The sequence below is a fragment of the Taudactylus pleione genome, unplaced genomic scaffold (genome assembly GCF_031769625.1).
Source record: "Taudactylus pleione unplaced genomic scaffold, aTauple2 ptg000309l, whole genome shotgun sequence".
NCBI lineage: Eukaryota > Metazoa > Chordata > Amphibia > Anura > Myobatrachidae > Taudactylus > Taudactylus pleione.
The window spans coordinates 9,154,790-9,179,328 of record NW_028284710.1 but is presented as its reverse complement, the minus strand read 5'-3'; the positions used below and the strand labels follow the sequence as shown (position 1 = coordinate 9,179,328).

At 43.4% G+C, this 24,539-nt stretch overlaps 1 protein-coding gene across 1 annotated transcript in view; it reads right to left on the bottom strand.

Moving 5' to 3' along the window:
* LOC148511405 (C-C chemokine receptor type 4-like) overlaps positions 1-13,366 on the bottom strand; it is a 42,640-nt gene extending 29,274 nt beyond the window's left edge. The window contains exon 1 of the mRNA XM_088442282.1: positions 13,295-13,366. The gene's annotated coding sequence lies outside the window, so the exon portion shown is untranslated. The remainder of the gene's footprint in view (positions 1-13,294) is intronic.
* Between the last annotated feature and the right edge of the window lie 11,173 nt (positions 13,367-24,539).

The following is a 24,539-nucleotide window of genomic DNA, read 5'->3' as shown; positions in this document are numbered from 1 at the left end:
AAAAAGACAATTGATTTTTATTTTTTTTCAGCTCCAGAATTTGAGCCCAGAGCACTGATTGATCACGACTGGAGTTGGGCAATACTAGGTTGCAACTTGCGTTGCTGGCTGGATCTTGTGTGGTTAAGCCTAACACGCACGCACACAGAGAATATTACACAAAAAGCCACTTTTATTGTTTTTTTTTTACTTTTTTTTTTTTAGTCCAGGACTTGGTCCCAGATGGACGCAGCAGAGCCCAGATGTATTCTGCACCAGCCCAGATGGACACAGCAGACAGCACATCCCAGAATGGATCAGCACCACCAGCCCAGGAAACAGCAGACAGCACCAGTCCAGATTGGATCAGCAGCAACAGCCCAGGACACAGCAGACAGCACCAGCCCAGAATGGATCATCAGTGCAACAGCCCAGGACACAGCAGACAGCACAACACCAGCAACTCTCCCAGCCCTACACTACCCACCCTCCCTGTTCAGTCTCCACAGCCGGGGTGAAATGGCATCCGCCGCATGGTCCCTATATACTACATTGATCATGAACACGTAAGCCCGTGAACCGCGAGATTTACGACTCCATGGTTTTGCCTCAGTTTTGAGACCCGAGTCAGGCAGCAAACCCCGAGCCTGCTTGGATCCGACTCTGATTTTTTGAGTCCAGGACTTGGGCCCAGATGGACACAGCAGAACCCAGATGTATTCTGCACCAGCCCAGATGGACACAGCAGACAGCACAGCACAGAATGGATCAGCAGCACCAGCCCAGGACACAGCAGACAGCACAGCACCACCAGCCCAGGACACAGCAGACAGCACCAGTCCAAAATGGATCAGCAGCACCAGCCCAGGACACAGCAGACAGCACAGCACCACTAGCCCAGGACACAGCAGACAGCACCAGCCCAGAATGGATCATCAGTGCAACAGCCCAGGACACAGCAGACAGCACAACACCAGCAACTCTCCCAGCCCTACACTACCCACCCTCCCTGTTCAGTCTCCACAGCCGGGGTGAAATGGCATCCGCCGCATGGTCCCTATATACTACATTGATCATGAACACGTAAGCCCGTGAACCGCGAGATTTCCGACTCCATGGTTTTGCCTCAGTTTTGAGACCCGAGTCAGGCAGCAAACCCCGAGCCTGCTTGGATCCGACTCTGATTTTTTGAGTCCAGGACTTGGGCCCAGATGGACACAGCAGAACCCAGATGTATTCTGCACCAGCCCAGATGGACACAGCAGACAGCACAGCACAGAATGGATCAGCAGCACCAGCCCAGGACACAGCAGACAGCACAGCACCACCAGCCCAGGACACAGCAGACAGCACCAGTCCAAAATGGATCAGCAGCACCAGCCCAGGACACAGCAGACAGCACAGCACCACTAGCCCAGGACACAGCAGACAGCACCAGCCCAGAATGGATCATCAGTGCAACAGCCCAGGACACAGCAGACAGCACAACACCAGCAACTCTCCCAGCTCTACACTACCCACCCTCCCTGTTCAGTCTCCACTGCCAGAGTGAAATGGCACCCGCCTCGTGGTCCCTATATACTACATTGATCATAGAGATGTAAGCTCGTGAACCGCGAGATTTCCAACTCTATGGTGTTGCTCGCTTTTGAGATCCCAGTCAGGCAGCAAACCCCGAACCTGCTTGGACCCAACTCGGATCTGCTAAATTCGGGTGGGTTCAGATCTCTGTAATCCGAACCTGCTCATCTCTAATATATATATATATATATATATATATATATATAATATATATATATTAGAGATATGCGCCGACCCCCGTGTTTTGGTTTTGGATCTGGATCTCCCCTTGGTTTTGGATCTGGATTGGTTTTGCCAAAACCTCACCTCCGTGTTTTGTTTTCGTGTTTTGGTTTCGGTTTTGGATCTGGATTTTTTCTTTAAAAAATAAAAAAACAGCTGAAATCACATTAAATGGGCCTTTTTTTGTTCCTACAGTATTAATAACCTCAATAACATCTATTTCCGCTCGTTTCCAGTCAATTTTGGCCACCTCACAACTCACAATATTTATTTTTTTCATCTAGTTAAAGGGCCAAAAGGTTGCATCCAGCTTGCTGGCTCAAAACTGATTGATATAATTATTAATAGAGATGAGGACTGTGCAAAGATGATGGTTGGGATACCCTTGAGGATTGAAGAATTGATAGTTGATAGTTGGTGCAGCCCCTGGCTGTAAAATTGATAATAAATTAATTAAACAACAATTCATTGGTACAGTCCCGGGCTGAATAATTAATAATAAAAATAAATTAATTGGTGCTGCCCCTGGCTGTAAAAATGATAATAAATGATTTAAAAAACAATTAATTGGTGCAGCTCCGCGCTGAATAATTCATAATAATTTAATGTAAAAAACAATTCATTGGGTGCAGCCCCTGGCTGAATAATTAATACAAAAAAATTAATTGGTGCAGCCCCTGGCTGTAAAATTGATAATAAATTAATTTAAAAACAAATAATTGATTCCTAAACCAACCATAACATTAAATTAAAATGTCAGGCAGCAATGCCCCAACCAGCACATAATGGAATGGAAAAAGGTGCAAGATGGAATAGTCCCTGGGCCCTCCCACCCACCTTTATGTTGTATACAAAACTGGACATTCACAGTTTAACAAACCAATCATTTCAGCGACAATGACTGCCAATTGTGGCTGAAATAATTGGTTTGTTTGGACCCCCATAAAACAAGCTGCCAATGTGCATTGGACATGGAAATGAAAATGATCCCATACACAAACTGGCTTTACATTACAAGTTGTTGTCTTCCTCGTCATCCCCATCAGTGTTTACATACTCTTCTTCACACAATATTAATTTGTCCCCGCTAGAATCCACCATAGGCACCTCTGTAATTTTTTTATATAATTGTAGGTAGAGGGCTTCCTCATGGAATTTGTAATTAATTTTAATGAACATCATCTTTTCCACATTTTGAGGAAGTAACCTCCTACGTCGATGACTGACAAGGTTGCCAGCTGCACTGAAAACTCTTTCGGAGTACACACTGGAGGGTGGGCAACTTAAGTAATGCAAAGCCAGTTTGTGTATGGGACTCCAAATTGCCTCTTTTTCCTGCCAGTACTGAAAGGGACTATCTGACATGCCTATTAGGATGTTATCTCTGAAATAGTCCTCCACCATTCTGTGAATGAAGACCGTATCACACATAGTCATCATAGAAGACATGTCACTAGTAGGCAGTTCTCTTAGGCCTGACCAGATGTCATTTTTTGGTGAACAATCTGCATGACCAGCAGGCATTCTGTAAGGAAAATTATTTTTTTTCCTGGCAGCTGCAGAAATTGAAGGAGGAGATTATGGCATTTCACGTGCAGCTGCAGCTGACAATTTTTTTACCAACAGCTCTTTGCATAGTTTTAGATTTCGGTCTATTTGTAAAAAACCTCACAGGGTAGGACTTAAACCTAGGATTCAGAATGGTCATCAAAACATATTTTTCAGATTTCAATAAATTAACGATTCTTGGATACTGGTGAAGTGAATCAAGGGCTTGATCCACCAGTCCGACATACTTTGCGCAATCGCTCCATTTCAGTGCCTCCTTCAGTTTCTCCAGCTGTTTTTGCAAAAGTCTGATGAGGGGAATGACCTGACTCAAGCTGGCAGTGTCTGAACTAACTTCACATGTGGCAAGTTCAAAGGGTTTGAGAACCTTGCACAACACGGAAATTATTCTCCACTGTGCTTCAGTATGTGCATTCTCCCTCAACGGCCTATGTCATAGGCCATTGTATAGCCCTGGATGGCCTTTTGCTGTTCCTCCATCTGCTTAAGCAAATAGTGGGTAGAATTCCACCGAGTTACTACCTCTTGCATTAGCTGATGGCAGGGCAAATTTAACAGTACCTGCTGGTCATGCAATCTTCGACAAGCAATTGCTGAATGTCTAAAATGTCCGGATATTTTGCGGGCCACTGAGAGCATCTCCTGCACGCCCCTGTAATTTTTTTTAAAATGTTGCACCACCAAATTAATTGTGTGAGCAAAACATGGGACGTGTTGGAATTCGCCCACATGTAATGCTCTCACAATATTGGTGGCATTGTCTGAAATCACAAATCCTGAGGAGACTTGGAATTGCTGTTCTAGCAAAGTGGAATCTAGAAGAGATCTGGAAGCAAGGACACAGGACCTCAATTAACTGTTGAAAACCCACTGCAGTAATGGGGGATACTGGACGCACATCTAATACAAGCACAGCTGTAATGACATCAGTAATCCGCTGTGCAACTGGGTGTTATACTTGTTTGCCCTTGCAAATGATTATTTGACAGTTAATTGTATTGTGGAGGATACACTACAAGTAGTCTTCCTCCTGGTCCCCTTCTGGGATGATGATCCACTCACAGCAACAGCAGCAGCAACAGGCATAGTCATCAAGGATCCTTGTGAGGAATCACGGATAGGAGAGGAGTCAATCATGCTTTGAATAACAACATTGGATGCAGCAGAACTACTCCCGATGATGAATGAGGCTGTTGATGATGCAGGTGTTGGTGTTGGAGATTGAAGGCGCTTGGATCCCACAGGGAGGAGCAGGTAGGTGACACTGGACTTGTTACGTTTCGAGTTTTGGAACTTGGCGGCATACATTTTGATATTTGATGAATGCACTCCAAGTGACATAACAAGGAGGTGGTTGGGCCCAGAGCCCCGATTGATGATGACTGGAGCCAGGCAGCACTACGTTGCTGCTGTATCTTGTGCGGCTAAGCTTAACATGCACACACACATAGTGTTTTTTTTTTTTTCTGTAAATTTGTTCTATGTGTGTGTGCGTGTTAGGCTTAGCCGAACAAGATACAGCCAGCAACAAAAGTTGCAACCTAGTGCTGCCCGACTCCAGTTGTCATCAATCGGTGCTCTGGCCTAAGTTGTGGACCCGAAAAAAAAAGAAAACAAATAGTGTATTTTTTTTTTTGCTCTAAATTTGTTCTATTTGTGTATCTAAAGTGTATTTTTTTATTTTGTTTTTGGTTTCACAACTTGGGCCCAGAGCACCGATTGATGACGACTGGAGTCAGGCAGCACTAGGTTGCAACTTGCATTGCTGGCTGTATCTTGCGGCTAAGCCTAACACACCCACACAGAAAAAAAATAAAAAGACAATATATATATTTTTTTGGGGTCCACAACTTGGGCCCAGATGGACGCAGAAGACAGCACAGCACCAGCCTAGATGGATCAGCACCAGCCCAGATGGATGCAGCAGACAGCACAGCACCAGCCCAGATGGATCAGCAACAGCAGTGACAGCACCATATGGATCAGCAGTGCACCAGCCCAGGACACAGCAGACAGCACAGCACCAGCACCTCTCCCAGCCCTACACTACCCACCCTTCCTGTTCAGTCTCCACAGTCGGAGTGAAATGGCATACGCCGCGTGTTCCCTTATACACAACATAGATCATACAGACGAAAGCTCACGAGCTGTGAGATTTTCGACTCTATGGTTTTGCCTCGGCTTGAGATCCGGGGCCGGCGGAGGAACTGAACGCACATTTTGATCTCGCTCCGGATCTCAAAATTCGGGTGGGTTCGGATCTCTGAGATCCGAACCCGCTCATCTCTAATATATATATATATATATATATATATATATATATATATATATATACAAACTATCTGAAGTATCCAGCTTTGCTTGGGTTTAACTGTTCAAGTTATTAAGTTAGGCATCCCAGACCAATTGCCACCCCTCTGTGGCATTTTCATCCAAATCCATCCAATGGAAGGACAAAAAAGAACAGGCTCCCCGACATAATCTTCAAGTTATTAAGTTAGGCATCCCAGACCATTTGCCACCCCTCTATGAAGGTTTTTGTCCAAATCCATCCAATGCAAGTCTCACAATAGGCTCCCCGGGTCAAAGGTCTGCCCAGTGTACACCAACAGGAGATCTGACTCTGACCCTAACCCCCTTAAAACCTGACCAGCTAGATCCAACTGGACCGCCTCAGTTGGTTTCATCCCAATCGATGCAGGGGTGTCCGAATACACAACCGGACAAACAAACAGACCAATGAATTTTATATACAAGACACAGACATCGCACTATTTGCCTGTCACCTCTCAGGCTTACTGCTCGTAATACCTGGTGGGTGCGTTACCACACCGCCATGGCCCGGGGAAACACTGAGGATGAGTAAAGATACTCAGCTCTGGTCTGCCTCACACGCACTGCTGGCAGCCTGTCGCTCTGGTCTGACTAGTCACAGTGTGACATCATAATCTCACAGAACTGTGACTGTACTGAAGCTTTAAGGTAAACAGTAAGGGAACAACTGGGCACCAGAGGAGTACTGCAGTGGAGACAGTTAAATGCTGTACTCCAGTTTTTAGTTAATAATACTTGCCAGATGAGTGACACAGCGTATATTACTTTTCTGTGTACAGTGGTATTCCCCCATCACACCATACACCACCACACACAGATGGGCGGTATAGTATGGTGCTGGGCAACTGCATCTTGTCCTGTGGTCCCCATGCGTATGCATTGATTTGCATATTCTCGCAGAGGATGGGTGCATGCATCTGCATCCTTGCGTTCCTTGCTGAATCAGGCCCACAGTCAGGCAACTTCTGTAACCTTACATGCACCACCTTCCCGCTCTACCTGAGTCTACAGGCAAATCAGGGCACAAAAAGAACACTAAGGCTGAAGAACAAACTGTGGGCCTGATTCTGACTCGCTCGCAAGCGGGTCAATGGTGCCCTAGTGCACATGCACACGACGGAGGGAGCTCCGTCGTGCGCATGTGCGAGACCCGAATAGCGACGGCCAAGCCGTCGTTATGGGTTTCGCACCAAAGGGGGCATGCTGTCGATGTTAACAGCACGCCCCCTTTGGTGGGCGTGCCGGGGGCGTTGCTGCCCAGATGGAGGCGTTCCCATGGGAATGCCTACCGTCTGGGGCCGGCCCCACTCACATCACTAGTGATATCAGTGGGAGTGCTTTTGGCTCTGATAGAGCCAAAAGCACTCCTGGGCTTGCGGCAGCGAGACCCTACCGCAGGGTCTCGTCGCAAGCCCGATGGTCGCGATGGTCAAGACCATCGCGACCATCTTTTTGGCCGCTCGCATAAGCTGTGGGTGGTCACCCACAGCTATACGAGCGGCCAGGAGGCCGCTCCAATAAGAGGTAGGAGGGCCCTGATTCATAGCGAGCGCTCTGGTCACAGGCCCTGTGTGCTCACAAACTTCACAGATCCCTGAGGATAGTCTAAGGGTGTCATGAGTGTCATGAGTGTTACTGTAATTGTTGAGAAGCTTCCTTCCACCATTTCTGCACTCTGTGCAAAATGTGAGGATGAGTAGCAGTAAAAGTAATGATGGTGACATAGAAATTGAGGATGCTAATGTAGAAGGGCAACAGAAAGAGGGGGATATTTGTGCATTTGACCTAATGAGGATGTTGATGGTGACAAGAAGACATTAAATCCAAGAGGCGGATGTTGTTTGTGTCAAAGTACGCCAGCCACCAGTGGCAGCAGTTCTTGCCAGTGATAAGAAGTAGACCATTGTCATACCTGGGCAGAAGACTAAAAAGCGACCTCTTTCATGTGGAGTTATTTTAGCCAATCCTGACATTTGTCAAGCCATCTGTACCATTTGTGAGGCCAAAGTAAGTAGAGGTAGGGATGTTAACCATCTAGGATCCTCCTCTCTGTTACATCATTTGCAGTAAGTTCATGCAAATTATGTGGGAAAATCTAAAAAATCCTGTAAAATAATAACCAGTAGGCCAGCATCAGCTAGCAGCAGCATGGTTAGATCCCAGCACATGTAATCTCCACCGCCAACACTTTCATAGTCAATCTCCTCATTGATAATTGGAGGTAGTCCTCCTGCATCCAACTTGCAAAGGATAACTGACTCCTCCCATTTCCAGGATACTAGGTCTGCTACTGGGTGTCAGGAATCTGCCTTTGTTCTACATATGGACTGCACTACCTCTGTGTTCCAGAAGTGTTGCTGTGACAATTGGACAGTCTTGCATAGGAGTTAATCTGGCTTCCCTTGCAATCACCTGCACCTGTTACACTGCTACATAACCCTGACTCTCATCAGACACCTTGCCTAGAACCTGCCATTATCTGCAACTACTTATCTGATTTCTGGATCCCTGTTCTGCATGTTTCTCTACTCTGGACTTTGTGCTAAACCACAGTGTGCCTTAATCTAGTGTCTGTTGTCCTGCTTTTATTTTGGTACATCTAGGTAAGCTCTATTCCAGCTTCTTCAGTTTGTCTGCTAATTATACAGTGTCTGCAAATCAGTATTTCCACATCTATGAATATCTGCTTTGTCAAGTATTTGTCAATATCATCCAAGTGCCTGCAAATCAGTATTTCCACATCTGTGAATATCTGCCTTGTCAAGTATGTGTCAAAATCATCCAAGTGTCTGCAAATCAGTATTTCCACATCTGTGAATCCAGAAGGAGTCGCTACCACCTCAGCTCTGGAGAGGTCTCCGAGCATTCTGCCCCAGGAGGGGTTTCTGAGCATCTTACCCTAGGAGGGGTATCTGAGCATAGTGCCCCAGGAAGGTGCTTTTAGAATATCATCCAAGTGTCTGCAAATCAGTATTTCCACATCTGTAAATCAAGAAGGGGTTGCTTCCACCTCAGCTCAGGAGAGGTCTACGAGCATCCTGCCCCAGGAGGGGTCTCCATGCATTCTACCCTAGGAAGGGTCTCTGAGTATCCTGCCCCAGGAAGGGGTTTTCAGTAATTTGTCAAGTATTCTGCCCCAGGAGGGGGATTTTCTATCAGTTCCTGTAAATGTGGTATCCTGCCAGCCATCTCACAGTATTACCCTGTCCTTCAGGCCTGACAAGTCTACTGTCCTGGCCTCCGGGCCTGATGACCCTACTGCTCTGCCCTTCAGGCCTTAAGACCCTATTGTCCTGGCCTCTGGGCCTGAGGATCACATTGCCCTTACTATTAGACATGAAAAGAGTGCTGCCGTGTTGGCCACCTCTTCGAGTGTTGGTTTTTCTTTCAGGGTCACTCAGTCACTCCAGGCTTCAAGTTTATCAGTGGTCCGGGAGGGTCCACCATTGTCCACCTTGCCAGAGGTGCAGCCAATGTTTGCCTTGCCACAGGTGTAGCCAATGTTTGCCTTGCCAGAGGTGAAGCCGATGTCTGCCTTGCCAGAGGTGAAGCCGATGTCCGCCTTGCCAGAGGTGCAGCCAATATCCGCCTTGCCAGAGGTGCAGCCAATATCCGCCTTGCCAGAGGTGCAGCCAATATCCTCCTTGCCAGAGGTGCAGCCGATATCCACCTTGCCAGAGGTGCAGCCGATATCCACCCTGCCAGAGGTGCAGCCCATGTCCAATCCTCCTATGGGGCCATTGTCTACTGATGATATTCCCTGCCAAGTCCAGCCAAGGTTACCCAAGTCTGCTGCCAGTCCAGTGCTCCCTATGTTTGCCCAGTCCATTGTCCCAGAGATGACTATCATCCAGACGGAGGTGGTTAAGCTCTCTGATGCCCAAGCCAATGCACCTTTCAACTGTTACCCCATTTAGTTTGATGGGAATATCTCCCAGTTTAAAGCTTTGACACATCAACATATGGAATCAACTGATGCAACCCACCAGGATATAATTACCTTTATGTTGATGAGCTTCAGAGGAGAGACTTTGATGTGGGCACATTCCTTAATAAATAATAACAATCCAGTATTGCAGAATTTGCCTGCTTTCTTCAGGGCAACTGTGAAGAGATTTGCCCCATTTGATTTTCTTGCTCTCCTGGATGACTCCTTTAATTCAGATGGGTATATAAATGCTTCCTCTGACATTAAAAAGAAAAAGAAACAAAAAAGAAGATAACCTGAACTTATGCCTTGTGGAGTATCTGGTATCTGCTCCTTAAAGGGGTGCTATGTCAGGAATCTGCCCTTGTTCTGCATATGGACTTATAGTACCTCTGAGTTCCAGAGGTGTTGCTGTGACAATTGGACAGTCTTGCCTCTCAGGTAGGGGTTAATCTGGTTTCCCTTGCAATCACCTGCACCTGTTCCACTGCTAATGTTTCCTGGTCTCTGATGGGATTAGGTTGCCGGTCCTGGTCTTGTCTGCTGTTCATGTTTTCTGGATTTACTAAGTCATGGTTCCTGTCATGTAACTGCTGCAGCAAGAGAGTGTGCTTCAAATTGGTTCTGATTCACTGTGCCTAGAACCTGCTCTTCGGCCTGATTCTGTACAGATCGCAAATGCGATTGTGATAGCAATTATGCACGCAGTCTCACTGCGATGGTGTGCTATCACAATGCCATATGCAGCCTAACATAAGCACACCCACCTTACATTACACACATCTGTAATACTTAGCACGACTGCGAAACCATTGGTATCATCGAGTACAATCGCAGATCACACACACTTGCACAGGGTCTGACCTTACTCAGGAATTGCTAACCTCGTCGCACACAGTGGGAGCTCAGGCTGTGTATGGCATCTCAGTGTGCCCATGTAACAGCGTGCATTTCACCGACCACCCCCCCGCCACCACCCCAAAATGGTACTTCCTGTCAATCACTCTGCGATGGGTCTGCATAGTCACTGTGATCACAGTGACAATCACGGTCGGGTAGTCATGCACTGTGATACATACGCATTCGCAGTGTGCAGCAACAATCAGCCGGCTGAGTATGCAAACTCATCAGTGATCTTTGCTGAATCAGACCCAGTGTGCCCCAGTGTCTGCATAATCTTAGAGAACTCTGCAGCTCACCAATTTACCATCCTGCATTTATTCTGGTATATCTTTGTAAGCTCCAATCCAGCCTCATTTTGTCTGCTAATCAGTATATCTACATCTGTGAATATCTGCCTTGTCAATTGCTTAATTATATCTCAAGTTTACTGCATACCCAGCCAGTGGCATCACAAGGGGGGTGCGGGCCACACCTGGGTCTCATCCACCGAAGGGTGACACCAAAGTGATGACTCCCCCTCAGTGAAAGGAGCTGGGTGCTGCACTGTAACATTTCGTGCAGCACTTGGCTCCTGATAAAGTGAGGGAGCTGGCACTTTCCACTCAGAGTGGTCCCGGGGTACAGTACGCAACTCCGGGACCCCCCCTCCACCGGAGCTCCCCAGTTGTTACAGGGTTCGGGCCGCGAGGCCATGCCCCTTTCACGAGTCCACACCCTTTTCTCTCAGCGCTGGGTGCAATAGCAGGGAGGGATGCCACTGTACCCAGCCACACCCGAAGTTTGTTTACCTTTGCTGTTCCAATGTTTCCTGCAATAAACACATTTAATTTGTATTCTACATTTTATGAAGTTGTGATTCTGGAGCACTGGGGGTGCATCATTACCACAGAAGGGAACCAAGAAGACTATTAGTTTCAAACATTTGACTGTGAAACAATAATTTGCAAGAGCAAGTAAATATGAAGCAGTCATCCAGTTTCCAAATCTGATCCACTAATGAGCAACTTGTTAACGACCCGCGTAGAATAACCTGGGTTACTACATTTACCTTGCATAGTATCCGGATCGGTCCCTGGAATGTCCCTGGTAATGACCACAGTTGCGGACCCGGCGCACATAACCTGGGTTGACCCTTTCACATCGACACACGCCCCGGGTTTACCCAGCACCCTGAAAATAGTTTTAGGGACACCCAAATGTTCCACTTTCCTGGGGACTTTCCTAGAGCCTGTAAAAGGTATGCTCTGTGCTGCCTCTGTATCATAGCCAAACAGCCACTGAGCACTAAGACCCAACTTGCCTGAAGCATGACCACTGACATCTGCTACTGTGAATGGGCAACATTCTGGAGCATCTTTCCTCCAAATCTGTCCAAGCTAGAGGCCATGCCCCTGAGGCCGGAGTGTCCCGCAAAATGGTATTGGAGGCTTACAGAGGAAACTTTGATGTATTTTGTTCCAGCAAAATTCATCACTACCCACCAGCTATTCTCTCCTGTGAAAATGCCACCTGTATAATTTGGTGCCCTTGGACTTATTAGATAGAATGGGTGCAGAATATACTGTAAACCTTCACTGTTTGCGATACAAAGTCTCATCCACTCAACTAGAACTTTCTTCTCCTGCATGAGTCCTCCAGCCTAGGGCAACAACACTGCCATTAACCCTTTTCATACATTTGAGGCAGAAATGACATATGATATAGGGGTAGGGGTGTTTGGAGTATGTAAGTGAATATTTTGAGCTGACAAGTGAGTCAGGAATATTGGTTATTATTATATTGTTATTTTTTTGCAGCAATTTTCTCCAAAATGTTCTATTTGTGCAGAGATCACTCTCCAAGGGGGCAATAGGTGCCACCCTGTAAATCATGAGTTTGCTGTATAATAAATGGGCAAGAACAACTCCCTAATAATGATGAATTTGTTGGGTAACCTAAATACAAAAGTGCAATGAAAAGTTATCAACTGTGGTGCATATAGCAAAATATAAAGAGATGTATTGATATAAATGGTAATAAATGGTATACATTAGCACTAAATAATAATAAAGCATAACTATGACATTTTCACCCACATTACAGACTTCTGTATACTAAATCAAAGAAACACAAACTTGAATTTCACTCCTTTGACTTCAAAGAAGGTGACCAGATTTTCTACACTTTGAAAGCATAGAATGAGTCTCCTACTCTCAAAACCAAAATGAAAGTGAGGGAACATCATCATCTACATTATAATGTCAGCTTTTAAAAATATTTCTTTATATACTTTTTTTAATGAAAATGCATATAGTCAGGATAAATTGTGAACTTTAAATATGCTTTAAATGTCCAAACACCACTAAATTCTATCTACTGTGCAGCCTGTATTTTACTTTCACAGAAATATAAATCCCATATTATGGGGTTTATGTAATAGGGTGCAGTGCAGGTTGACTGCGCCAGTGAAATCCCTGCAAATATGTCCCAGATTTGTATTTTTGAAACATAGCAACCCTAATTAAAGTGCCCTTTTCTGTGGAGTCTTTATATAAAATATAATACATGGATTCATTACTGATTTTACCAAAGTAATCACGTGCTTAAAATTTCACATTAACAAAATCTTTATAGAAAGGGGTTGATCTCTCTTTTTACATTATAGTACCCTCATGTAGTTTTCTCCCCCTTCCCAAAATCTCCAAAATACCATCTTTGTCATCAAATATTAAAACAGCTTAAATATGGGCAAATACTTAGCTTTCATAGGTTTCAGCTTGCACTCAATATGTCACCTACCTATCAAAGAGATATGACTCCAGTTGCTTCCTCTTCTCTCTTTTTTTCAAAGAACTATCTCATTTCTTCTTGTTGAATAGGGAAATTCAAATATTTACGGTATTGTTTTTGTTTTTATATGCCAAAATGTGCTGTGTGCATACTTTTACTTCTGTATTACTTTTACACTTCCTCTTGCACTTGCAAACATTTTTTTTAAATATTGGCAAAAGATTTTCCTAAAACCTAGGATATAGTACAGTCTGGTTACCTTCATAGCAAAGTTTGATCTTGAACCCATCACCCACCTTATTGTTGTAGACGTCTGTCTGTCTATTTATTCCTACCAACTTAACCTGTATTTCAGAGGTACAAAATATAGTTAGTCCAACATTATATGTACTAAACATATACATTTTTGAAGCTTCTCTTTCATGCAAGCAAACACAACAAAACACAATTTTAAACTACAGGTTGAGTCTCCCATATCCAAATATTCCGAAATACGGAATATTCCGAAATACGGAATCATTTTGGCATGACTGAGATAATGAAACCTTTGAATTTTGATGGTTCAATGTACACAAACTTTGTCTAAGGCACAAATTATTAAAAATATTGTGTAAAATTACCTTCAGGCTGTGTGTATAAGGTGTATATGAAACATAAATGAATTTCATGTATGTACACAAACTTTGCTTGAGCCACAAAAATATTGAAAATATTGTATACAATTACTTGCAGACTGTGTGTATAAGGTGTATATAAGACATAAAAGCATTCTGTGTGTATATTGGGTCCCATTCCCAAGATATTTCATTATGATATGCAAATATTCCAAAATACGGAATATTCCATTATCCAAAAAACCCCTGGTCCCAAACATTTTGGATATGGGAGACTCAACCTGTACTTATTTTCTCAACAGGTGGTGGTAAGCTTTGAGCTGTGTATCTTCAGTTATTGTAGGTCAGAAGATCAGCTACAATCTTTAGCCAGAGCTTCATTAAGACATTGGTGGTCCTGTAGCATTTAAGACAGCCCCCCCCTATGGTTGCTAATTAAGAGCATAGTGTCATCAAGCACAATATATTTGTATAAGCAGATGGCAAATATTAAAGAGGCATTCCATCATATGAAGAATTTTTAACATCCATTTAATGCTCAAGTGCAATATAAATGCAAAACACATATTAGTGACTGCAATATAATGCACAGAGCATTAGAAGAAAGTATTTATCATTGTTACACCTATGGTGTGTGTATGTTTGTGTTGGTCATTGTTATGTTGTGCTAGAGGCATACGTACAGTTTAATGTGTGCTGAAGAAGAACAATGTAGGCCAGTGATTCCCAACCTCGGTCCTCAAGGCACACTTATAGGGGAATTCAATATTGGTGCGAAAACTCTGTTTTTGCGTTAATATCGCACCTATGATGTCATTATCGCAGGTTTTAGTTTTACACTGTATTCAATTTCAAAGACTTTTCGCACGTTCGAAAAGTCTTTGAAAAAAAATGGGGATAACTTTTCACTATTGAATAGGTGGTGAAAAAAAGTGCAGAATTGGGGTTTAGGGGTGCAGGCTTAAAAAATATAGCCTGCACCCCTGGGAATAACATTTTAAAAATAACTGTGTAAAAAAAAAAATAGGGACACCCCAAAAAATGATTTAAAAAATTGGGGTGAAAAAAAAAATGGGAAAAAAGTGTTTAAAAATAGGGAAATAGGTTCAGGGCTATTCTGCAAGTATGCGGCAGGTGTATTCTAGAATAGGCTATTAGCGGCAGGTGCATAGTTGCAGAATTTTAAAAACTTACTTTAGGGGCATAAAAATATGCTAGTACCCATTTTCATGTACCCCAAATTTGATGGGTCCACTTAAAAAAATGAAAAAAAAATAACCTAAGTGCTCTTCTGCAACACTTCTTCAATGTCGGGAAAAAAACACCTGCTGCGCTATTTAAATCCCCGACTTTCATTTACAGGCTAAATCGGGGGTACCCATAGTGATCCCCCATGTTTTTACAACTTTAGGGGGGTCCTACAATTTTTTTAAGGAAAATTTCGTAACTTTACGCAAATCCCACTTCGCAGGCTCCCGTTTTCGTTAGTTTCATATTGAAAACGGGGATAAGCGGGCGTGCGCCCGATACTTTATCCCAGGTAAAAGCTCCGATATGAAACGTAAACTTCGACAGCGAAGTTTATGTTTCATATTGAATACCCCTCTAACAGTCCTGGTTTTGGTGATATCCATGCTAAAGCACAGATGGTCTAATCAAAATAACTGAGGTACTAATTAAGTTGCTTATGCTCACGTGTGGCTATCCTTAAAACCTGGACAGTTAATGTGCCTTGAGGACTGTGGTTGGGAACCCCTGATCTAGGTACATGTTAGAAAAATCAATAGGCAATTAGTTACGAGTAATATCAGTGTATTGATACCCAATTAAAGTTTATACTAATATATTTCTGGATTGCAGTTCTAGGAATACAGTACACAGAAAATCCCAGTGACCACCAGCCAGTACACAGCGCATCTCAGTTACTGGCATATGGTACACAGGGCATCCTAGTGACCACCATGCGGTACAAGGGCATCCCAGTGTATCGACAGCTATGCACTATTCAAAGCATTCTAATGATTGTGTAACACCCACCTCAAAGTCAGTGGTAAAGTCAGTCCTAGGTGTGGTGTAACAGAATAGTTTCTTACCAATCCACAGCCCAGGATAATACTGGAATCTTCCAGATGGTGATGATTAAATACAGGCAATAGTGTACGGTTGAAGAAGTATTTATTCAGGAGTATTCATGTAACAAGTAACACTTTTCACACAAACATTTCAATATTTGTTTACAATACAATTGGCTCAACACATTTTAAGTAAATAAATAACACTTGGATCCATGAAATTTATTAAACCGGAACTTTGGATTTTCCATCTGACTGTGGAAACAAATGGGTTAACAGCAAACATACATATAACTTCACATTCAGGTGTAAATGCATAAATGGATAAACTATGACCCACGATTATTTGGTGCACCAAACCAACAGAATACAATATTCTCTAGTCCTCTCACGACATGCACATGTTTATCTACTGTATCTAGTAGTCAACAATTGCAAAACGTTGCCCGATTTGGAGGATAATGTTTGGAGAAGGAAATGAAATGCTCTCTTTTTAGGCAAAATCCTGCACTGATACCTTTTAAACAGTTAAAAGTTACTTGTCGCAGGTATTAATCTGCACAAGGTAATCCTCTCTGCCTTCTCTTGCTGGATAAACTGGGTAATTTGCCTGAGTATAAGGCTGAATGCAACAATATCTCTTTAATAGTAACTGTATTATACTGTATTCGCTGTAATGTGTTTGCTGAAGCTCAATTAAAGTGATTTGTAGCAATTTAGTTGCAATTTATCCTCGCTAAACTCCCTGTGTCCTGGCTGAGAGTATGGCTGTTCACTTGCATATACAGTTTCTATTGCTGTCAGCAGCTTAATCAAGGTTATGCACTGTACTCTCCCTAAAGAATGAAGACCTGTCTGTAGGGGACTCGGCTGTTTGTTGCACTCAGTATTTATTTATACTCAAGTCACTAAGGAATCGGGTGCTTAGTGCCTGCTACAATTTCTCTCCTAGCTGCGATGCACTAACTATGACAGGTGAGGTACTTTATCTAGCTGACAGGGGTTTGTGTTTGAGGTGGATCAGAGTACTCACTGCCCACCTCCACCACCAGCTGGTCTGTCCAATCCTGTGGACAGATCCGGCAGTCTCCGGCAGTGTCCCTGCTGTGTGCACATCAGTCTACATAGTTCAGGGAAGGCAGGCTACGCCATGTTCCCTCCATGAGAGGTGGCACATACTGTATAAATAAAGCACATGGGCAGCTCTCTTAGTCCACAAAAAGAGTATACAATACATATATGAACCAGCATTTTTTAACTCGTTCAATACAGTGTAAATATATGAATTATTGTCTCAACATACAGACATATCTCATTATTCTACATATACTAATTATCATTTTTTAACTGTATATATATATATATATATATATACACACACACATACAGTTCCTACAGGTAGTACACTCAGGTACAAACCCACTTGGCACTCCAGGATTTTTCAAGGAAAGTTTAATGTCACAGTGATCAACGTTTCTGGACCGCGCAGAGCCCTGTCCTCAGGATAACAGCAATGTACTGTTTATATATATATATATATATATATATATATATATATATATATATATATATATATTGTAGAGAGAATGGTGCTGCACTCCAGACGTCTTGTCAATGAAAAGCTCTTAGGCAGCATATATGAAAGGCAACGTTTCAATGCCGTTTATTGTGGCATTTTCGTCAGGCTAAAGACAAACACATACATCTTATCTTAAATACACCACAGTGAAGTGGACGCCGGCAGCGGGACCACGCGCCCATTCAATCGGCGCACAGAGGATGACGTCATCAGCAGATGTGTCATCAGAGTGCTACCATCACCATAGTTACCCACTGCAAAAAAATAAACACACAAACCAGAAAACGATATAAAAAGGAACAAGGCAAATATAAAAAAATCAAATATAAGGACATAATCCACGATCATGTCAGAGACACAGAACTATAATATGATAGTGTGTATAACCAACAGTTGTAGCATAAATAATGATATAGAGAACGACTATGATGCAGAGACCAATTGAATTTATCATAATGATAGTTTACGGAAAAATACATGTAGAGAATTATAGAAAACTACTGAGTCCTAATTGCTCATTAAGGCCCTTGGGAACAAAGGTACCCAGGCGGAAGATCCAGCGAGTTTCTAATTGAAGCAACTTAAGTGATCTATTACCACCACAGACAGATAGTGGAACCTGGTCAATCATCCTGTACTTCAAAGTAGTAAGAGGATGATGAGCCTGGCAAAAGTGATGCGCAACAGGCTGGTCACTATTGCCACTAAGAAGAGCCGCTCTGATGGATGATCTGTGGGCTGACATATGTTCTTTAAACATACGTTCAGTTTTCCCAATATATGACAGCCCACAGGGACAAAGTAATTGGTAGATGACAAATTTAGAGCAGCAAGTCAATCGCTGGCGTATAAATAAAGTGCGTCCTGAATGGGGATGTTGAAAAGTATCACCCGAGATCATATATTCGCAAGTGGTACAGGTGCACTTGATGCATCCTTTCTTTGAGGTCAAAAAAATCTGTGCGGGCACCCGATGCCATAAGGGAGAGCCGGACCCTCTGCTGTATATATATATATATGTATGTATGTGCTAGGCAATCAACACCTTCAGGGATATCACAATTGTTATACAATACACAGAGCTTTCCAGTGACTGCCATGCAATGTGAAGAGCATCTCAGTGGGTGCCATACAATATGCAGAGTATCCCAGTGACCACCATAGAATATGCAGAGCATTCAAGTGACCACTATACAGTACACAGAGCATTCCACTGACCACCATAATTACACAAAACATCACAGTAACAGTCATACAGTACACTACACAGAGCATCACAGTGACCACCATACAGTGCAAAGAGCAACTCTTCTCAGATTTGGGATCCCCGGCACCAGTATCCCGACCGTCGGAATCCCGAAGGTAAGTATCGGGGTGTTAGAAGGTTAGGGTTAGGCACTAGGGGGAGGGTTAGGGTTAGGCACCGGAGAGGGAGTAGGATTATGGTGCTAGGAGGGGGAGGTTAGGTATAGGCACCGGGGAGGGGGTGTTAGGTTTGGGTGCGGGAAGGGGGGGGTTAGGCTTAGGTATTGGGGGGAGGTTAGGGATAGGCACCGAGGGTGGAGGGTTAGGTTAGGGGTTAGGAAAACACTTTGCGTTCATTCCTATATATGTCAGGATTCTTACTGTCGGGATGCCGCTGTCTGTATTCTGACCAGTGGCATCCCGACAGTAAGGGATTTCATACACAACCCATTACTTTTGTATCAAACACACCACAGGTCATGTCAAAAATTGAGTGCTTTAAATGTATAACCACCACCATGGGGTGAATAGATAACAGTACACATGGTAAAGCAGCCCTCTCACTAAATGAGTAGCTTTGTCCTCTCCCTACCAGGTCACTAATATTAAAACCAGAAACCACTTAGGGTATTTGTTTACTAGACCACAGCACAAGGAAAATGTAGGAAGCTTTCGAGTTCCTTGCTTCCCTCCAATCTTTTTCTGTCATCCAAATGGACTCATGAGGAACAATAGAAAAAGAGGACTATTGTGTATTATCCTCAAAACACTCAGAAACTATTGTTAAAAGACAAACAGAAGTTCCATATGATATAACGCTGCTTTATACAGTTTTAGGACATCCATTCACATGGTCAACAGTGACCATGTCAATATTCAAAATGTCAATACTAGAATGTCAACATGGGTGAACATGTCGTCATGCGCAATGTCGACATCCCCAGAATTTCAGAGTTATATCCCGCACAGGATTTACATTTTAATCAAAGTTGTAACCAGCAATTTAATCATATATAAAGTTGGAATTAACCACAATTGAAGGACAAAAGCTGGAGGTGCTCCCAGGAATTGAACATCAAGTACTTAAAAATGATATGTAATTAGCCAAGCTAATTAACAGCAAGAAATTCCTACGTGGGGCACTCTTTTAATGTATTGTGTTTAGAATTATTAAAACATAACTTTTAATCTGTCTCCCTGTCTGTCTGACTCTAATGGATAAATATGAATGAGTCATCCCCTATTAACAAAACTAAGTTTTTGTGCATAAAACCATAATGGAAAAATATATAAATCCTTTGAAATAATAGGTAATCAGTGGTGAAAATATATTTAAGATATTAAACTTTTAATAGGTCCAGTTGCAGGATCAGTATGTAAAATTCACTACTAGAAATTGGCAGATGATATTCGCCAATAATGGAAGTGTTGGTATAAAGAAGGTGCCATTTAAAGGACCTTACATAAGCAATTAAATGATCACAAATCAAATATATCATGTGCAATGTATTAATAGGTTACTGTCATAGAAACAAAATCATAGGCACTAAACGTAAGCGTAAAAAACGCTATAGTGGGTCACTTACAGGATGTCCACATTAATCACAGGATGTACAAAATAAGATTTAAATCACTTGAAAACACGCGAATAAACATATGCAAATGGTTTTTGGTAGTACTGCTATTTGCGCAGAAAGTCGTTAGGTTCAATATCATAACCTAGGTTGATGAGCGTGAATAAACAATGTGGTCACAAACTTAGCATAAATTTACCTTCATAACTGATTAGATCCTGTTTTATTATCTTACCTTCCAGAAAGCAATAATAATTGACCACATATAATTAATTATAATTGACCATTTAATTAATCAAATTCTGTGATCCTATAGATCAGGGGTGGCCAGACTTTTGGACTCGGTGATCTACTTTAAAACTAAAAACCTTTTGTGATCTACCAAGCCCAATAAAAGAGGCATTATATGCAAAAAAGGGGGCATGACCTCACAGCAAGGGACGTCTGTCCTGCCAAAATCACACATAGTATCCCCAATTCAAATTACTCCAAACAGCAGCACAATGTTATTCACATTACACCACATAGTAGTGCCCCTTATACACAATGCCCACGGAAGTGTCCCTTATACAAAGACCACTGTAGTAGTGCCCCTTATTCAAATCCCACTGTAGTAGTGCCCCTTATTTAATGCCCCAGTAGTAATGTCCCTTATTCAATGTCCCCAGTAGTAGTGCCCATTATACAATGTCCTCTGTAGCTGTGCAATTTATACAGTTCCCCCTGTAGTTGTGCCCATTATGCAATGCCCCTTTATTGGAGCCCATTATGCAATGCTCCACTGTATTAGAGCCAATGTTCTTTGTATTAGAGCCTCTAATACAGTGCTCCTGTAGTTGTGCCCATTATGCTGTTCCCCATGTAGCTGTTCCCATTATACAATGCCCCATTTTAGAGACCATTATGCAATGCCCTCTGTATTAGAGCCCCTTATGCAGTGCCCCTGTAGTTGTGCCATTATGCAATGCCCCCTGTATTAGAGCCCCTTATGTAGTGCCCACAGTAGTGCCCCTTATGTAATGTCCTTATGCAGTGCCCCACTACTGCCCCTTATACAGTGCCCCCAGTAGTGCCCTTTATGCAGTGCCCCTTATACAGTACCACCAGTAGTGCCCCTTATACAGTGCCCCCAGTAGTGTCCCTTATGCAATGCCCCCAGTTGTGCCCTTTATGAAGTGCCCCCAGTAATGCCCCTAGAAGTGGCCCCAGTACTGGTGCCCCCTCCCCTGTGCAGTACTTACATCTCTTCACGCTGCTCAGTGCTCCCGTGTACACGCTTCCTGCCGCTGACAGGATCTAACTAGATCCAGTAGGTGCCCAGGCTCTTCTCATCGCGGAAGATGCGGGTAAAAATTATGAAATCACTCACGTACTGCATCATGGGGAACGCTGGCCTCTGAAGTGATCAGAGGCTTTTTTAGTCTCTGATCGCTTCAGAGACCAGCATCCCCAGTTGCTGCAGGAAGTTGGTCATGATCTACCAGTGGGAGCTCTGCGAGCTACCGGTAGATCACGATCGACGTATTGGCCGGTCCTGCTGTAGATCTATGAAATCAAGAGTAGGTGCGACTGCAAGCGTCAGCAGCGCATGAGTTCCATGAGTGCCAGTTTCTATAAACATACATAGAAATATGCCAGTGGGACCGAAGAAGCCCCATCACCTCCATCCACATATAATAACTTATAGGCAGCGTAGTAATCGTCACTTACATACACATATAATACCTCATAGGCAGTGTAGTAATCGATGCATAGAATACACATTAAATCATCATAGGCAGTGTAGTAATCATCACTTACATACACATATAATAACTCAATGGCAGTTTGGTAATAGAATATACATGCAATCATCATAGGCAGTATACATACATAATTAGTTTTAAGTGATGCATCCTAAATCAAATGTTATCCCAATACAGACATGCCTGTATTGTAAACATGGGCGCGCCGGTTAACATAAACAGTGCAATGACACAGGCAGTTAAGATGAAGGTATATAGCAGAATAGTACGGCTCTGAGCATCCCGAAACCTTCTGCTGTTTGTGGGCATCAATGAGCGGACCACAAATGGGAGAGGGTCCAGGGAACATGCCAATAGAAATCTAGAAATCACAGTAAGGTGCAGAGGTGCAATGCCTGTACGCAGTGTTAGACGATCCCTGTTGCAGTAAGCATAGTAGGAGCTAAATGCACCAATGGGGGAGCAGCCCTCACACCGAGAAAATATATCTGACTGAATCAATTCTAGTTCAAATACATAATTGCCCATATTGAAACATAGGCGCGCTAGTTGTCATAAGCAGTGAGATCACACGGGCAGTAAAAATTGAAGGTAAATGACATAAAGGTACGGCTCTGAATGTCCTGGTCCTTTCTGCTTTTTGTGGTCATCCGGGAGCGGACCACAAATGAGAGAAGGTACTGGGACTGTGCCGATGGAATATAAAGTAAGGTGCGGGAGTGCCCGTATGCAGTGTTAGATGGTCTCTTTTGCTGTGAGCATAGCAGGAGCTGAATGCACCACCGGGGGAGAAGCCCTTATGCCGAGATAAAGATACCTGAGTGTTGTAATCACAGGATGGATCCCTGCAAGCTGATCCTGCAGATTGTGACTCCCCACTGCAGCGGGGAGCTGGTCAGAATGCGTGTTTTACCACAAGGGCTTGTTCACCTGATAATCATCCCCAGAATGTCAACACATGCACAATGTTCACATCTGAAATGTTGAAATTCTAAGAATACTGGTGGTCAGGTTTAGGTGCTGCTAGGAGGGTTAGGGTAAGGTTGTGGGGGAGGTTAGAGATAGATGTTAGGGTTAGTCGGAAAGGGGATGGTGTCAAGGGTAGAGATTAGGTTAGGGGAAAATTCTAAAAATGCTGGTCGTCAGAGGCAGGGCCGGATTAAGGTTTGTAGGGGCCCCAGGGCAACTAAACTGTGGTGGCCCCATCAATAACATTGCCACAACCTCACACAGCGACCACTATGCCCCCCAACATAAAATAATTCAGACGCTACTGTTTGGAAAGAAACCTGAGTGGTGGGAACAGACAAAGGGCTGTATTTAATGAATTTCACCTCAGCAAAAAAGTTCTGCCTACCCGACTTTTCGCCGCCTTTGCCTGTTTTGGAGGCAAAATCTTTTCATGCGTGATCCTGATTTACTCCTTATTCAATTACCAAACAGGCGAAAAGCGCAGAATGAATTGGGAGAATCACTCTGTACCCCAGAAAAAGATGGTCTGACTTTGGAAATCATTATGGTAGTTCAGTACTAGCCCTAATTTGACTAATTAGGGTACTTAAGTGGTTGTAATTGCTTACTATTACTGTCTAGCTAAAAGTGTGGAAGAATGGCATAAAGCAGTGTTTTTTGGAGAAAATAAGTAGTCCCATCAAATTTGGGGTGCTTGAAAATGAGTACTAGCATATTTTTATGTCTATAAAGTGTAGTTTTAGAAAAAGTGAAACTTCTCCATCATACAAGCACCTGCAATCCCAAAAACACTTTGCCCCTTCTTAGTGCACCCCCAGAATCTTATTTCGCTAGATTTTGAAGTTGTCCCCCCACTTTTTTCATTTTAGCCCCACATTTCTAAGGCCTTTTTTTGGGGTGTTCCAGGATACTTTTTGTCTTTTTTTGAGTGAATTGTCCTTTGGGGGAGTGTACTAAGGGTTCTGGGCGGTTTCCCAACATCTGCACCCCAAACTATAGATTTTGCACTTTTTGTCTCCTGCTCTTCTGTGGAGAAAAAGTTGACTTTTCGCTTAGGTAAAAATGGACTGGAATTGAATAAGGAGATACATTTTCAGGAGAAATTATCTCCAAAAAATGGTCGAAAATGGCTTTTTGCTCCTAATTGAATACGGCCCAAACTTGTGGAGAGAGGGTGAGAGTGAATGGAGAGAGAAAGGGAGAGAGGAGGGAGGGACAGGGAGATAGAGAATGGGATGGGAGTGAGAAGGAGGGACAGTTAGAGAGAGTCGAGAGATGGATTGGGAGGGGGGAGAGAGGGAGAGAAAGGGAGGGATAGAGAAGGAGGGAGGAAGGTACAGGGAGGGAAGAAATGGAGAGAGAAAGGTGGGGAGGGAGTGAAACAGAGAGGGAGAGAGACCGAGAGTGAGATGAAGAGAGAGAGTGAGGGAGAGATGAAGGGATTCAGAGTGCG